Genomic DNA, 14,553 nt, shown 5'->3' on the forward strand with positions numbered 1-14,553 from the left:
CCACCAGCACCATCTGGGAAGCCCCTGTTAGGATTACAGCTACTGGTCTGTTTTTCGTGACAGCCTCCAACCAGGCTTCGTTCATCCACTCTTCTATTTCAGTAGTTCCTAGTAGTTATGTTTCCTGGACTCAACCCCGGAGCTACAGAATCAGAAGCTCTGGTAGGAGCCTAGGAATCTGTATTCTAATAAATGTCCCACAAGCCTGGAAAACACCAGCCTGCTGAGCAAATTCTTCATCTGGTCCCTGAAGGCAATTTAGGATCAAGCTTCCAGCACTTAGGCCTACTTTGCATCTCCTCAGCTACTCTGCCCACTGGCCACATCTGCCTCTGGGTCCGTGAAGCGTTCTCTCTTCTCATGCCATGTGAGGAACTGCCATTCTCCTCCAAGAGCGCGTGGACGATCCTGCATCCTAGCTGTGCTCTGCTATCCCTACTGCCTGAAAGGCTCCCGTTGCCAAGCCCTCCCCAACTATCATCCCAGTGTTAGGCATTTTTTCTTCTTTTCTGCTTCTTTCCCTGGTTCAGCGCAAGTCCTCAGGTACGCAGAGCCAGCGGTGGTTGTCTTCTCCATACACTTGTCTCTCAGCTCACCTACAGCCCCCTCAGAGCTGGAAACTGGATTCCGATCATGAGAAATGAAGGAACCATGACCTCTGTATCACCAGTTGGTGGCTCCTCCCCCGGTGAGGGTGGGGTGGGGGTGAGATCGTCTTCTCGCAGGAGTCAGATCCTGCACTTTTTCTTACACTTGCTGGTACTGAGCCTGCATCATGTGGCAAACCCTTGGCCCCTCCACAGCCTATTTAAGCCCTTTCCCCTGTGTTGAGCCTGGTTCCCCGGAACAACTCTGCTGCCAGTTTACTCTGTCCACCATCACTGCCCGCACAGGATGTGGGTGCCCTTCCCACCGCCCTAGCTCAGGGTTTGAAACAGCCTCATGAAACCACCCCCTCCGTCTGGCCTGCCCTGACCTGGACTGCTGAGCACAGCCCTCTGCTCTAGGCACTGTGACCTTGCCGCCAGTGGGAAAGAATTCTGAGGCCTGGGTTGTGATGCCCATGGTGATAAGGAGGTCAGGGAGGAGGCTTGGGACTCCAGCCCAGCCCCAGATGGCAGACCTCCCTGAAGATACAGGAACTGCCCACGGGGCAGCCAAGGGCAGACATTCCTGGTGTTTTGACTGTTGCCTTTGCCACCCTCTGGGGCTCGCCACATACTCTTTTAGGTCTGTTTTTTGACTTGCTTTGTTATCAGATCCTGTTTCCCTCTGCCCACCCCCTCCCTTTACTCTGTCCTCTGCCCCAAAGCGGGTGAGAGTAGAGAAGTGAGCAGTGGGGTGGAGGGAGATGCACTTTGAGGGGTGGTCTTCAGCAGCCCATTGTGGTGCAGGGACGCCCTCAAGGCTTGGAGCCACAGCCGGGGAAGCTTCTCTGTCTCCCCACATGCTGTTTCTCCGAGGGCATGGAGAAGGCACAAGCGGGGGTGCTATGCTGTTGCTGGTTTTAGTTCCTAAGTTGTGTCCAACTGTTTGTGACCCCAAGACAGAAGTTGCACTTGGATTGGCCTTGCAGGACAGGTGGGTTTGTGTAACGAGACAGGTGAGGTGGGCACCCCAGGTGGATGTATTGACCTGAGTAGATATAGGGAGATGGAAAAGTTCTGGTATGATTTGGAAGTAAATAATATTTAGTTTGGCAAAAACTTTGCATTATTTAAGGGAAATCGTGAATGAAAAGGCTGGATAAGTTAGCCAAATCAAGCCTTTGGAAGACTTTAGACTCAAGACTAGGGGTTCTGACTTGACTCGGTCAGATATGTATCCACTGGAGGCTGTTCTCTTGTAGATAAATAAGTAACCGCGACAACATATTGGACTTTAAGAGGCCGAATCTTGCCTTCTTGACCCGGAGGCCCATAGGCAAACAGCTTTGGAGGAAAAGAGTGGTAGCAATGTGAATATAAGGGAAAAGAGGAGATACTGAGAGTGGTCCTGAGGGAGACTGAGCAGGATTTGGCAATCTAATGGGGATCAAAGAGAGCTGAGGGATCAGGAAACCATCTTGTGCTTTTATATAGATTCCTGTTGGCTAGAAAGCTTCTCCATTCAATATTTTCAGGTGCTTGGCATGCTGCAATTCATGGGGTTGCAAAGAGTCGGACACAACTGAACAACTGAACTGAACTGAACTACCATGTGTCTTGTATGAGAATAAGCAGTAAAGGAGCAATGCAGGTGAAGAAAACATTGTCCTTACTCTAGCTGAGAAGAGGACTAGGAAGAGAGTCCAGGTCAGCTCTTACTGTTCTCTCTGGAAAGAAAGTTAGAGATGATTGAATATTTTCTTTAGAATCCTCCGTGAAGTGTGGATGAGGAAAAAGGGATCCAGGTCCACCAATTCCCTGGATGGTTCCCTGATTTCGTTTGACTTGGTTTCATTCAGTAGCTATTTCCTTTGACTCTAACATGGAATGTGCACTGGGTCACAAAGCTGAGAACTCCCCCAGTGTCTCCTAGCTTTGGAGGAGGATAAGAGGAGCACAACAAAAACTACAGGGCTTGGAGTCAGGAAAAGACACAAGGGGTTAGCATGGGCTTGAAAGGCGGGTCTCATGCTTTAGTTAGGGAAAGGAGCTGGGGGCATCTTTGTGGGAGAAGTGACATCTAAACTAGACTTTGGATGGAGTAGACATTCATTAGGCAGACAGGGGAAGTGAGAGACACAGGGGAGAACAAGGGCAAGGAAGCAGAGAACATGGGATCTGTTTGGGGAATGTTGTATTGTCTTGTTCAGAAAGCTTATAGTCCGAATATAGCCTTGTTTATACCAGGATTTGGTTTTGTTTTGCCAGTGAAGTCAAGAATAAGCGTTGGAAATCCAATGAAGTGGTTTATAGTTGTGGTTTAGTTGTTTCCAGTTGTACAATGTTCTGGTTGGTCCTAGAAGACATCTTGGTTTGTTAGCTAGCTGCCAAGAGTCCTGTGATTAGGTGACTCCTCCACTCCAGCCTGGAAGTGGGTCTGTAGAGCTTTTAGCTTTACAGTGAATGTTTCTTTGAGAAGGAGACTGGTTACTCACCATCCAAGGGTGGAAATCATGCTGCTTTCAAGTCTGCTTAGTGTGGGTTATAGGACATATATGGGAATCACCAAGTTACATATTCAGGGAAACTCAAATGCTCAAGGCCAGGGCCAGGCTGAAATTGGTCGTTAATACTTTCTTACTTCCTCATTCTGGATCTTCCTTCTCTCTCAGAGTTGTTGATTCATTAAAGAGCAACTCAAAATATTATGACAACAGTATCTTTCTCATTCTAAATAGAAGGACAAGGAGGACCACCCAAGGATAAGAGGCATAATTAGCCAACTTAATAACCAGCAACAAATTGTCAGTTATTCTTAACTATGTTCTCTTGTTAACATTCTGTACTAGGGTGTGACTAAAGTAAATGCAAGAGTAGATTTTTTGTCTTTTTGACAGGGCATAGTAGGGGACTTGGTGATTGGAGTTGGGGAGCTACTTGTCCAAAAAATAAAAGGTTCTAATACATCCATGAAAGCCAAATCCTAGACATGTTTCCAAGCATGAAATGTTGAACCTGGTACCTGATTGTGTTGCTTTCCTAGGGCTGATGTACCCCAAACAAAAGAGATTAATATTCTCATAGTTTTGGAAACCAAAAGTTTGAAATCAAAGTGTTTCCAGAACCTCATTCCCTCTGAATTCTCTTGGGGAGAATCCTTCTTACCTCTTCCAGTTTCTGGTGGTTCCAAGTGTTCCACAAACACCTTGATGCTGCACACTCTGATCTCTACCTTCAGATTCATATGGCTTTTTTTCTGTGTGTACCTGTATTGAAAATCTTACTCTGTGTTTATCTTATAAGGCCATCTTTCATTGGATGTAGGGCCCAGCCTAAATCTAGGATGATCTGAGATCCTTAGCTTAGTTCCACTTGCAAAAGCCATTTTCCAAATAAGGCCACATTCATAGATTCCAGGGATTAAGATACAGACATATCTCTTTGGGAGCCATCATTATTCAACCTATGATGCCAGAGATGCATTCTCTGCTGGCACAAGAATGTGCCCCTGTTCGGTGGTTAAGAATCTGCCTTCCAATGCAAGGGATGTGGGTTCGATCCTTGGTTAGGGAGCTGAGATCCCACATGCTGTGGGGCAGCTAACACCACACTCCGTTTGTAGAGAGAAGCCTGTGCACTGCAATGAAGAGCCCTCCCATTGCAACAAAAGATCCCACATGCCGCAGCGTACTGCAGCTAAGACCCACTGCAGTCAACTAAAGACGCATTGTTTTAAAGTTCAGTTCTTCTTCTTCTTCTTCTTTTTTTTTTTAAAAAAAGGAATGTGCCCCTGGATTATCAGCAAATCCTTGTTGATGACTATGGTTAGGACAGCAGAGCAGGGTTGGACTGGATTCAGTATAAGAAGTTTTAGCAATTCTAAGGTAACCTGCATTTGAAACAAAGGGAGTTATGTAATTTGCTGGACAGAGACTATAAATTTGTTTTACAAATCACGATGTATTCTGGAACAATATCAACTTTCCTGGTAGACACCAAGGCTGAGAGTTAGAGATCCTCAAGAAAGGAATTTACATGGTACATTTTGTCATTTGGAAGATACTTTGCTGTTTCTTGATATTTTAAACTCTTTCTTAAATTTGAAAACTTTGAGTTTATCCAGTTGGACATCTGAAACTCTGAGAGCTCTGAAACACTGAAATGTTAAGGAAGCAAAAAGTACATTTTAAAGAAAGTCTCCTTTAAATAAATGGAAGGCAGCCCGGTAATTAGTAAACATATAAGAAATTTTCAAGTATAATTAATGGTACCTCATAAAGGTCAGAGTTCCTTGTTTTTTGTATGGACATATTAAGATATAGGTCTTAAACGCAATATCAGCTCCCTAAATGATAACTGCAAAGTTCTTTTTTCTCTTCTTCTAGTTGAGAAACATAGCCATGCACATAAGCCTGCTCTTCTACCCCAGTGCTTTGCGATGGTGCTGGAAAATTGCAGGGAGAGCACTGACTCACTGGAAAGATTCTCCTTTCTAGAGTAAGCAGCAAGAACAAAATCATGTCAGCACCATTTCCCAGTTTTATTTTTAATGGGTTAATACGCCTTTGATCACTGAAGGGGAAATAAGTGAATGAGGGCTAGCTCAAGCCTAAGGACCAGCAATATTACCTTGTATGTTCCTTAAGATCATTTCCCCCCATCCACCTGAGATGCAGTTATTTATTAGCATAATATGGATACAGATCTATCCACAGGGCTTAAAGATGGAAATTGAAACTGTGATGATTTAGCCGAAAGTTACTGGAGCATTCATAAAGCTGTCAGAATTACAAGAGAAACCACATTAAGGAAACGCCAGCAATAGTTGCTATTAAACAGATATTCAAACATCGTCAGCACTGTTATGCACAGCAGGGTGGCCTAATTTATAAGCTTCTGTACAAGAGGATAATGGTGGCTGCAGGTTCAAAGGCAAGTGGATCACAGGAATGATATAAAGCAGGGTAATCTCATGTTTTAACACATAAAATCAGGACACAAGACTGAAGACTTTTCCCTGGCTTGTTAATCTGTTTACATCTTTAAAAAGTATTCTCAGCAATAAATCACATCTATAGAAAACAATAAAACGAACTGAAGAGACACAAACTCAATATTTTTTCAGTCAACAAATACTTACTGAGTGCTGTTTGTACGCTGGGCACAGTTTTAGGTACTGGATAAGATGTAGATTGAACAGGCAAAATACTGGCCGTAGACAATATTCTGTCATTCTATCCTCAAAAGTTTACTGAGTGGCTGCCACATGCCCGATGTGTGCTGTGGTCGATATTCTATCAATTCAGCATCATTTGTGATCACATTTACTTGGAAAATGAAGTGCTACTGATTCTGTGACCCTGAGGATTCCTGGGAGTACCTAGGTGTCTCCAGTGAGTCTTGACCATTGCCTATTACTCTGCGAGCCAAGCTAGAGCTCTGTAGACTTGGGCCTTGATGTATAGAGTAGCTATTGTGAGCTGAATTTTTACTCCATTTCTATGGCTGCCTTCATGGTGTGGAGCTGGAAAGCTGGGTGTGATGTTGGTGCCCCTGGAACGGAGCCAGGTGCCCTGAAGCTGATGACCTGTGTCTTGACTGTCCTTCTCCAGGACACTGAGCTCAGGTTTCTTGAGCCTGGAGTGTTATGGCATTTAACCAGGCACTTTTTTCAATGCTCTTTCCCAAGCAGAGACTCCATTGCAATCTTGCAGCCCACTTGACACATCTGTACCCATTTCTTCAGCCCCAGGTAAATCTAGGATGTCAGTGTGTCTGAGGAGCATGGAGGCGCCTCCTTCCACTCATTGTGAGCCCCTGAAACCTGGGCCTCACCAAGCCAAGACTTCTTGTCATGCACCACACATGTGCATCTTTGGAAACAAGATGGCTGGAAAATATCTTGGGCAGATGGCCTCAAGGAATAGAGCCACATGTCCAAAATTGAATGTCACATAGTTCATGGTAGAAAAGCTAGTATTCTATGGAAATAAACAGGAACACAAACCAGGAGTCAATTATTAAGGCAAGAAACACATTTAATTATGAGCCCCATACCCAGAAACGAGGTTGAAATTAGGATGTAATAATTACAAACTTTGGAATTTGCACCTGTTAAATTGGCAAAAACGTAATCATCTACACTCAGATCTTTACAAGGGAGAATTGTTACTTACGTTTATTCTGCCATTCAAGTTATGAATACTGAGCTCCCCTCTGATGCAGACTCTGCAGTAGGTGATGGGGATATAAAAATGAGTTCTTTTCTTGCCTTTAAGCAGCTTACAGTCTAAGACAAGGGTCAGAAAAGTACAGCCTTTGGTACAAATCCAATGAACTTCCTGTTTTTGTATAGCCTGCAAATTAACAATGGATGTGCTGTTTTTTTTTTTTTTTTAATTTTTATTTTTACTTTATTTTACTTTACAATACTGTATTGGTTTTGCCATACATTGACATGAATCCACCACGAGTGTACATGCGTTCCCAAACATGAACCCCCCTCCCACCTTCCTCCCCATAACATCTCTCTGGGTCATCACCGTGCACCAGCCCCAAGCATGCTGCGTCCTGCATCGGACATAGACTAGTGATTCGATTCTTACATGATAGTATACATGTTTCAATGCCATTCTCCCAAATCATCCCACCCTCTCCCTCTCCCTCTGAGTCCAAAAGTCCGTTATACACATCTGTGTCTTTTTTCCTGTCTTGCATACAGGGTCGTCATTGCCATCTTTCTAAATTCCATATATATGTGTTAGTATACTGTATTGGTGTTTTTCTTTCTGGCTTACTTCACTCTGTATAATCGGCTCCAGTTTCATCCATCTCATCAGAACTGATTCAAATGTATTCTTTTTAATGGCTGAGTAATACTCCATTGTGCATATGTACCACAGCTTTCTTATCCATTCATCTGCTGATGGACATCTAGGTTGTTTCCATGTCCTGGCTATTATAAACAGTGCTGTGATGAACGTTGGGGTACATGTGTCTCTTTCAATTCCGGTTTCCTCAGTGTGTATGCCCAGCAGTGGGATTGCTGGGTCATAAGGCAATTCTATTTGCAATTTTTTAAGGAATCTCCACACTGTTCTCCATAGTGGCTGTACTAGTTTGCATTCCCACCAACAGTGTAGGAGGGTTCCCTTTTCTCCACACCCTCTCCAGCATTTATTACTTGCAGAGTTTTGGATCGCAGACATTCTGACTGGTGTGAAGTGATACCTCATTGTGGTCTTGATTTGCATTTCTCTAATAATGAGTGATGTTGAGCATCTTTTCATGTGTTTGTTAGCCATGCGTATGTCTTCTTTGGAGAAATGTCTATTTAGTTCTTTGGCCCATTTTTTGATTGGGTCTTTTATTTTTCTGGAATTGAGCTGCATAAGTTGCTTGTATATTTTTGAGATTAGTTGTTTGTCAGTTGCTTCATTTGCTATTATTTTCTCCCGTTCAGAAGGCTGTCTTTTCACCTTGCTTATATTTTCCTTTGTTGTGCAGAAGCTTTTAATTTTAATTAGATCCCATTTGTTTATTTTTGCTTTTATTTCCAGAATTCTGGGAGGTGGATCATAGAGGATCCTGCTGTGATTTATGTCTGAGAGTGTTTTGCCTATGTTCTCCTCCAGGAGTTTTATAGTTTCTGGTCTTACATTTAGATCTTTAATCCATTTTGAGTTTATTTTTGTGTGCGGTGTTAGAAAGTGATCTAGTTTCATTCTTTTACAAGTGGTTGACCAGTTTTCCCAGCACCACTTGTTAAAGAGATTGTCTTTACTCCATTGTATATTCTTGCCTCATTTGTCAAAGATAAGGTGTCCATACGTGTGTGGATTTATCTCTGGGCTTTCTATTTTGTTCCATTGATCTATATTTCTGTCTTTGTGCCAGTACCATACTGTCTTGATGACTGTGGCTTTGTAGTAGAGCCTGAATGGATTTGCTGTTTTTAAAGCAGAGACGTTACTTTGCCAACCAAGGTCCGTCTACTCAAGGCTATGGTTTTTCCAGTGGTCATGTATGGATGTGAGAGTTGGACTGTGAAGAAAGCTGAGCACCAAAGAATTGATGCTTTTGAACTGTGGTATTGGAGAAGACTCTTGAGAGTCCCTTGGACTGCAAAGAGATCCAACCAGTCCGTTCTAAAGGAGATCAGTCCTGGGTGTTCTTTGGAAGGAATGATGCTAAAGCTGAAACTCCAGTACTTTGGCCACCTCATGCGAAGAGTTGACTCATTGGAAAAGACTCTGATGCTGGAGGGATTGGGGGCAGGAGGAGAAGGGAACGACAGAGGATGAGATGGCTGGATGGTATCACTGAGTCGATGGACGTGAGTTTGAGTGAACTCCAGGAGTTGGTGATGGACAGGGAGGCCTGGCGTGCTGCGGTTCATGGGGTCGCAAAGAGTCAGACACGACTGAACGACTGAACTGAACTGAACTGATGGTCAGGAAAAAAAAATCAAAAGAGTAATATTGCTGACACATGAAAACTATATAATTTAAATTTCAGTGTGTATAAATGAAGTATTATTGGAACACAGTCATGTTTGCTTATTCATACATTGTCTGTGGCTGCTTCCTGCTACAACAGCAGATTTGAGAACTTGCCACAGAAACCTTAGGATCCATGAAGCCTGACATATTTACCCACCACTGATTTGACAGAGGGTGTGACACAGGCAAAAGTATGGAGGTAGAGGGGACTTCCCAAGTGACGTTAATGGTGAAGAAACTGCCTGCCAATGCAGAGGTAAGAGATGTGGATTCTGTCCCTGGGTTGGGAAGATGCCCTGGAGGAGGGCATGGCAACCCACTGCAGTATTCTTGCCTGGAGAATCTCATGGACAGAAGATCTTGGTGGGCTATAGTCCATAGGGTCTCAAAGAGTCAGACATCACTGAAGTGACTTAGTAGACATGCACACATGAAGGTAGAGATGTTTCCAAGGATATTCTTAGAGCTCTGTGGAGGGGATTAAAAAGAGGCACGATTTTCAGTTCCCTTAAGATCACAAAGAAGACAGATGTGTAAGCAACCAAAGAAAATTTTAGATTAAAAAAAATTTTTTTTTTGCTATTACTTAAACAAAGAGCCTGCATACAGATTTCTCAAGAGGCAGGTCAGGTGGTCTGGTATTCTCATCTCTTTCAGAATTTTCCACAGTTTATTGTGATCCACAGAGTCAAAGGCTTTGGCATAGTCAATAAAGCAGAAATAGATGTTTTTCTGGAACTCTCTTGCTTTTTCCATGATCCAGCAGATGTTGGCAATTTGATCTCTGGTTCCTCTGCCTTTTCTAAAACCTAGCTTGAACATCAGGAAGTTCACGGTTCACGTATTACTGAAGCCTGGCTTGGAGAATTTTGAGCATGACTCTACTAGCGTGTGAGATGAGTGCAATTGTGCGGTAGTTTGAGCATTCTTTGGCATTGCCTTTCTTTGGGATTGGAATGAAAACTGACCTTTTCCAGTCCTGTGGCCACTGCTGAGTTTTCCAAATTTGCTGGCATATTGAGTGCAGCACTTTACTTTGCCCACTAAGGTCCATCTAGTCAAGGCTATGGTTTTTCCTACGGTCATGTATGGATGTGAGAGTTGGACTGTTAAGAAGGCTGAGCGCCAATGAATTGATGCTTTTGAACTGTGGTGTTGGAGAAGACTCTTGAGAGTCCCTTGGACTGCAAGGAGATCCAACCAGTCCATTCTGAAGGAGATCAGCCCTGGGATTTCTTTGGAAGGAATGATGCTAAAGCTGAAACTCCAGTACTTTGGCCACCTCATGCGAAGAGTTGACTCATTGGAAAATACTCTGATGCTGGGAGGGATTGGGGGCAGGAGGAGAAGGGGACGACAGAGGATGAGATGGCTGGATGGCATCACTGACTTGATGGACATGAGTCTGAGTGAACTCCGGGAGTTGGTGATGGACAGGGAGGCCTGGCATGCTGGGATTCATGGGGTTGCAAACAGTCGGACATGACTGAGCGACTGAACTGAACTGAACTGAACTGAAACAAGGAGCCGAAGGAATAACGACAACAAAAATTATTATATTTGCCACTTAACTATTACTTTTTTTTAAACTTACTTTATTGTTAGTAGTAACAATATTTCAGCTTTGTCTTAATACCAGTTTATACACACAGGTATAAATTTTGCCTTATTACCAGTTGTCTTATATGTATTATTAAAACATTATTTGTTCAAGAGATGCTGCAGAGAATGAGTTTTAAAAAGAAAGATTCTTTAATTTTTAAGTAGTCTAAAAGCAGTGGTCTGGAGCAGCTTGGTGGGGCTGGGTTTCTGCGTGCGGTTCAAATGTTGAGTCTCCCAGCTCAGCTTGAGAAGGAGTGCCCTCTGAGTGATGCCTTTTTATTGGATCGGTCTTCTAGGGTGGGGAGGGGTGAACCTTGATGCAGGCAGGACAGGGGTATACCAACCATGGCAGTTAGTTGACCTCAGAGGCATTTTTAATAGGACCTCATCCATAGCTGACCCAGGAGGAGAGCTGAGCAGGAAGAAAGTAGTTCTGGGTCCTCTGATTCCCATTTTTACTATCTCACTTTTGGCTTCCTCTAGTGACAGTAGAAGCTGATGCTCTAATGGCAAGTGGTCAAGGGCGCAGGCCAGTAGTCCACATTGCCTTACTGAGGGGCAGCATAGCACTGGTTATGGGGTTGTGTGTGCTAAGTCACTTCAATCATGTCCAACTCTGTGCGACCCCATGGACTATACCCCACCAGGCTCCTCTGTCTGTGGGATTGTCTAGGCAAGAAAACTGGATTGGGTTGTTATACTCTCCTCCAGGGGCTCTTCCCAACCCTCGGATTGAAACTTAGGTTCTCGTTCTCTTACGTCTCTTACATCTTGTCCCCTGTATTTCCAGGCAGGTTCTTTTCCACTGGCGCCACCTTGGAAGGCTGTGGGGTTAGGACACCTGGATCTGAATCCTAGCTCTGCCATTTAGCAGCTTTGGGGCTTTGAGATATTCACTTAGCTTCCATGCTTCAGTGCATTTTAAATGAGGAAAATAAAGCAGCTATCTCAGGATTATTGAGGATTAAATAAACTCACCCATGAGACCCATTTAGAACAATGCCGGGCACAGGAGTCCTTAACATTTGCTGTGATGATGATGATGGTTATTATTGTTTACTGTTCTCTCTCAAAAATACCAATTCCCTGTTAACCCTTAACATTATTTTTGAGTTTAAAATTTTTTTCCTGGCACTACATCTTCATAAGGGAGTCTTTGTCTCTTCCTGTTACTCTCTTTTTTCCCCCGAGGCCCTCCCTGCTGAATTTTGACCTCTTCCATTGTCTATTGTCTTTTGTCTTATTTCAGTCTTATTAATTCTGACTACAGCAATCTTGCATATATATGCCCAGGCACTAATTTTTATTATCCATGCCCAGAGGAGTGATTAAACACTCTATAACAGTACTATTGATGATCCATTTTCTGTTTTAGAGCATCAGTCATTCCCTTTGCAGCAGAACCAGTGATCACTATGTATTTGTTGGACTGCACTGAATTCTGTTCTTGTTCTGACAGTGATGAAGAGCCCATTCTCAAAAATTTATTGCTGCTTTAAATTAGCCTACAGCTTGAAAACTGGACAGGTATCCATTTATTTACATTCAACTACCTGTTATCTTCTGCCTGATTGTTTTGCTCTGGAAGGCAGAGTTTGGAATCTCTGGTTCCTGATTTATTCAGAGTATGTGTTATGATTGTTTACCTAGGTGATCCTTATCCCCAATTTCCTGGATGTCTTGCTTTAAATGTTTCCTTACGAGTTTCCTTATCTCTTCCCAACTAGTTTGCTACTGACTCAGCATTCTCCCTTTTCTTGCACTTAGCTGCTCATCGCTGAGTTTCAGAGATGCTTGCAGTGGGCTGATTTAGGATTGTAACAGAGGCTGAATGAGTGTTTTAGCTATCTATTTCTGTGTAGGAAATTAGTAGCTTGAAGCAACAGTGAATGTTTATTATCTCACAGTTTCAGTGGGCCAGGAAGCTATGACTGACTTAGTTAGGTTTTATGGCTCAGGACCTGGAGAAGACAATGGCAACCCACTCCAGTACTCTTGCCTGGAAAATCCCATGGACGGAGGAGCCTGCTAGGCTGCGGTCCATGGGGTCGCGAAGAGTCGGACACGACTGAGCGACTTCACTTTCACTTCTCACTTTCATGCATTGGGGTAGGAACTGGCAACCCACTCCAGTGTTCTTGCCTGGAGAATCCCAAGATGGGGGACCCTGGTGGGCTGCCATCCATGGGGTCGCACAGAGTTGGACATGACTGAAGCGATTTAGCAGCATGGCTCAGGATCACTCATGATGCTGCAGTCAGGGTGTCAGCCAGGGCTTGACTGGGTTGGAGGATCCACTGCCAAGATCACGAACATGGCTGTTGACTGAGGGCTTCAGTCTCTTCCCATGTTGGAACAAAGTTCTTCATGCAGAAGAGAAACTGGCTTCCTCCAGAGGCCACATGAATGAGCAAAAGAGTGCCTCAGATGGCTGCCACGGCTTCTATAACCTAATATTGGAGGTGGCAAATTGTTTTCTGTGTCATATTGGAAATACAGATCAACACTGGCATAATGGAGGAGGGGTCTTCACAAGAGTCTTAGAGCAGAATGTGAGTTCCTTGGGGCCATCTTGGAGGTTGATCACCATATTCTGAAACTCTGGTCCCTAAATGACGTACATCATTTCCTCATGCAATATACATTCATTCCTCCACAGTATCGCATTAAAGCATCAGCTTGAAATCCAAAGTTTTATTATTGAAATCGGGTCCAGAGAGGAAAATCTCCTCAGGCATCGTTCCTTAAATGCAAGTCTTCAAGTTCAGTTCCTCTTCACTTATGAACCTGAAGAAACATATAGCCAACACACAATAGGGAGACAGGCACAGGGTGACTTCTGGGGACATTCCTTCTCAAAACAGGGGAATTGAATGACACAAAACGGCATCACTGGTATTTTAGAAACAGCAGTTCTGGAATCCAGCTGATCAAATATTAGCTATTGCTTGATTAAGTATCAAGGTCTGGGAATAATTCGCCCCAGCACTCAGGTCTGTCTTCTGGCTTTGGTTTCTTTTCCTGAACCATTTTTCCTTTTTTAAAAGAAGTAAAAAAAAAAAAAAAAAAAAAACCTTTTAATTTTAGAATAGCTCCAGATTTACAGAAACTTGGGCAAGGTACTCATCCCCTCCAAGCTTCAGTTTCATCATCTTGCTTTTCTTCATTTGGAATGTCTTCTAATATTTTTCACCCACTTTCTTTGCCAAACCAGAAAACTCTGAATTGATTTTCCAGTCATTTTTGCCAGGGTATACTTCTTGCCCAAATCATGCTCGATGCGGAGCTGCAGTCTTCTGTCACACATCCTCTCAGCATCCTGTCATCCAAATGAGCATGGTGAACTGGAGTTACGTATGTGCGAGGCCTTTGTCACGGTGTACTGGGATTATTTATGTGCTAGTCCCTTGTCTGTTGTTTTACAGCACCTTGAAGGCTGGAATCCAAATCAGTGTCTGGAAAAGAGAAGACACAAGTATTTCTTGAATAAATTGAATACATTAAAAATTAATTTTTAAATAAACATATGGTAAATGTATAGATTCTTGTAGCTGTTATCACAATCAGGATACAAAACTGTTTCACCGTCCCATCAAACTTCTCCTTACTGTCCCTTCCTCCACTTCCTAACTGTAGCAACCGCCAGTCCATTCTCTCTCCCTACAGTTTGGCTTTCCCTGATGCTGTGTAAATTCGAGGGTGTATGTGACCTTTTGAGACTGATTTCTTTTGCTTAGCATGATGCCTTTGCTTAGATTCATCAGAATTGTTGTGTATTTCAAATGTTCATGCCATTTTATTGCTGAGTAGTATTCCATTATATGAATGTACCCCAGTTTGCTTAGCCATTTACTCACTGGAGG

Source organism: Ovis aries, chromosome 7 (genome assembly GCF_016772045.2).
Source record: "Ovis aries strain OAR_USU_Benz2616 breed Rambouillet chromosome 7, ARS-UI_Ramb_v3.0, whole genome shotgun sequence".
Taxonomy (NCBI): Eukaryota; Metazoa; Chordata; class Mammalia; order Artiodactyla; family Bovidae; genus Ovis; species Ovis aries.